This window comes from Nannospalax galili, unplaced genomic scaffold (assembly GCF_000622305.1).
Source record: "Nannospalax galili isolate Female #2095 unplaced genomic scaffold, S.galili_v1.0 scaffold285, whole genome shotgun sequence".
In the NCBI taxonomy this organism is placed as follows: domain Eukaryota; kingdom Metazoa; phylum Chordata; class Mammalia; order Rodentia; family Spalacidae; genus Nannospalax; species Nannospalax galili.
In genome coordinates this window covers 205,171-209,040 of record NW_008355157.1, presented here as the reverse complement: position 1 = coordinate 209,040, position 3,870 = coordinate 205,171, and positions in this window count along the sequence as shown.

The window sequence follows — 3,870 nt, the reverse complement described above, 5'->3', positions numbered from 1 at the left end:
TGGGAATGCCTAATGCCATCTGCTTTTGTAGCTGTCCGGTTTAATGCCTATGAAACACTCAGTAAATAGCAAGTAAACTTGAAAATAAACTTGGAAATTGTGCCACAGGCATGCCACTGTCTCCCAGTCTCCCAATCACCCGTTACTGTGGTATAAAATTGTAATCTCTAGATTACACTCACTAGAGTGTTCTACTAGCTGATCAGGTTGGTTGAAGGCATGGAAGCCCACCTGTACACCCCCAGTGCTGAGTTGAGGCTAGAGGACAAAGCTTGCTTACTTACATGACAATATCCCAAATGCCAAGAATTTGTTTACCAATCAGTATCTACCACTTGGAATTGGGTGAACAGGGAGAAAATAAGGCTCCAGAAACTCTTGAATACACCAAGGAATCTAGTCATCCACAATCGTCAGAGAGAATGTGATTAGTGTCTTCAACTGAGTGCTAATAGAAAACCAAAGATTTATAGACTTCAGCATATATAACCTCTATCTAATGTACAAAACTAAGATGAAAAGTTACTAAGAACTCAACACATTTAATATTTTATTTTTAATGTGTATGAGCTATTGCTTACATGTAAGTGCACCCCTGACATGCAATGCCTGTGGTGGTCAGAAGGCATCAAATCCCCTGCAACTGGAGTTTCTGATAGTTGTTAGCAGCCATGTGGGTGCTGGGAATCAAACCCGGGTCCCAGTGCTTTTAACCACTAAGCTATCTCTCCAGCCCAATAACTCAACACATTTAAAAGTGACATGAGGGGCTGGAGAGATGGCTCAGTGGTTAAGAGCACTGACTGCTCTTACAGAGGACCTGGGCTCCATTCCCAGCACCCACATGGCAGCCACGAACCGTCCTTAACTCCAGTTCCAGGGGCATCCGAAGCCTTCTTCTGACCTCCGCAGCATTGCACGACATGGGTACACTCACATACATACAGGCAATACACTCATACACATAAAAAAATTATAAAATATTTTTAAAGTGACATGAAGGGGGCTGGAGAGATGGCTCAGCTATTAAACTGTTCTTGCAGAAGACCCAGGTTTGAATTCTAGCACCCACATGACAGCTAACAACTGTCTATAACTCCAGTTCCAGGGGATCTGACAGCCTCTTCTGTCCTCCTCAGGCATTTCACAGTATGGTGCACCTACCTACATGCAGGCAATACACACATGCACATAAAACAAAAAAAAAATAAGTTATATTTTTTAAAGTGACATAAAGAGGCTTGGTGGTACATACCTACAATCCCAGCACTCAGGAGGTGAGATGGAGGCCAACATGGGCTACACAAAAAGACTCTAAAGAAATGTGCATAAGAAATTATTCCCAGGGCTGGAGAGATTGCTCAGAGGTTGGGACCATTGGCTGTTCCTGAGGGAGATCACAGGTTCAAAACCCAGCATCCACATAGCAACAAACTCCATGGGCACTGCATGACACAGGTGCACTTAACATACATGCAGGCATAACACTCAAATACATAAAAAATAAATTTTAAAAAGTTATTTCCACATGTATTAGAGGCACACAAAATTTACACAAGTTCAATAACTCTAAAGGGACTGTCTGACACTTTGTTACCCTTTACCCCAGCAAAATGATTATTTATATATACTGCTAAATTATTTCAATTAAAAATTTGTATTTTATGATGTTTTGCCTGCATGTAAGGGCACCCATGTCATGCAATGCCATGGAGGCCAGAAGAAGGCATCAGATCTCTTGGAACTGGAGTTACTGTGGTTGTTAGCTACCATGTGGGTGCTGGGAACTGAACCCCAGTCCTCTGGAAAAGCAAACAGTGCTCTTAACCACTGAGCTGTCTCTCCAGCCCCCACTATTTATTTTAAACTTTTCATTTTTTTTTAATTTTATGTGTATGGGTGTATTGCCTGCATGTAAGTGCACCCATGTTGTGCAATCCCCATGGAGGTCAAAAGAAGGCATCAGATTTCCTGGACTGGAGTCAGATGGCTGTTAGCCACCATATGGGTGCTGGGAACTGAATGAGGGTCTTCTTCAAGAGTAGCCAGTGCTCTTAAACCACCGCACCATCTCTCCAGCTCCCCATTATTTATTTTTAAAAGTAGTGCATTTCACTGCATGTTTTTCACCAATCAGGCTTGTTTTTTAAATATTAGAAAGACACAAATTGAAAATATACTTCTTTTAAAAAGTTCAGGCCCATAGTGGTTCACACCTTTAATCCCAGCACTCAAGAGGCAGAGGCAGACGGATCTCTGAGTTGGGAGTCCAGTCTGGTCTACATAGAGAGTTCCAGGCCAGCCTGGGATACATAGTAAGACACTGTCTCAAAAAACAAACACAAAAAATGTCCAGGCAGGGGGTTAGAGAGACAGCTCAATGGTTAAGAGTGATTGCTGCTTTTGCAGAGGACCTGGGTTCAGTTTCCAGCACCCATTTCAGGTGGCTCACAATCACCTGTAACCCCAGCTCCAGGGGATTTGACATCCTCTTCCTGCCTCCTCAGGACCTGCACTCTCATGCACATGCACCACAAAAATACACATCCTTAAACACAATTAAAAATAAGTATTTTTTTAAGTTATCCCAGCACTGGGAATGCTGGGGCAAGAAGACTGAGAATTCAAGTCCAGCTTGGGCTACATAGCAAGTTAAACTCTAAAGAATACTTGCAGTGCCAAATATTGAATAAACATTTGTGATAGCTTATTTTCCTAATAACTTCAATTTATAACAAATGTCCTCTACACTAAAAGCAGTGACGAGGGTGTATGGCTTCTTGATTTATTTCATTTCAAAGTGATCACCCTACTAAACTTCAAACTGTATTTTCAGAACTAAAATATTTCTATTCCAAGAGTCACACCAAGAATAAAGCTGAATTCTTTCTGAAGATCCGTTTTACTCAGGGATCAAATTCAATATATAATTTCTAATTTTGTAAGTAATTCAAAACAGTTTACTCATGCCTATTTATATATTAAACATGCAGAAGCAATTGCACAACTTATTCTTGTTTCTTAACACTAACATGTATATTCTTCTAGTAACTGTTTTGTGAAATATGGTTGTGGTTTTTTTAGTCTGTAATTTTTAATTTGTGTGTAGAAGTGTGCCACAGCATGTCTGTGGAATACCAAAGACAACATGTAGGACTTGATTCTCTCCTATCTGTGGGTCCTGGAGATGGAACTCAGGTCATCAGGCTTGGTGACAGCCGTCTTACCAGCCAGTGAGGTTTGTTTTTATTTATAATTTCTAGTATTCAAAAGCAAGTGGAGGGGGCTGGAGAGATGGTTCTGCTGTTAGAAGCACTGTCTGCTCTTACAGAGGACCCAGGTTGTTCTCAGCACTGACATGGTGGCATTCTTAACTCCAGTTCCAGGGGATCCAGCATCTTCTTCTGAACTCAGTGGGCATTGCATGACATGGATACATTTAACATACATGCAGACAATATACTCATACACATAATATATTAAAATATTTAAAGAAGCGGGGGATGGAGAGATGGTTAAGAGCATTGACTGCTCTTGCAGAGGACCTGGATTCTATTCCCAGCACCCACATGGCAGCTAAAAGCTGTCTGAAATTCCAGTTCCAGGGCATCCAACGCCTTCTTCTGAACTTCTCAGGCATTGCATGACACAGGTGCACTTACACACATGCAGACAATATATTCATAGACATAAAAAATAATAAAAAACATTTTTTTGTCTTCTTGAAGCAGGCTCTCCCTGTAGCCCCAGCTGTCCTGGAACTCACTATGTAGACCAGGCTGGCCTTGAACTCACAGAGATCTGCCTGCCTCTGCCTCCCAAGTGCTGGGACTACAGGCATGCGCCACCACACCAGGCTATAAAAAAACA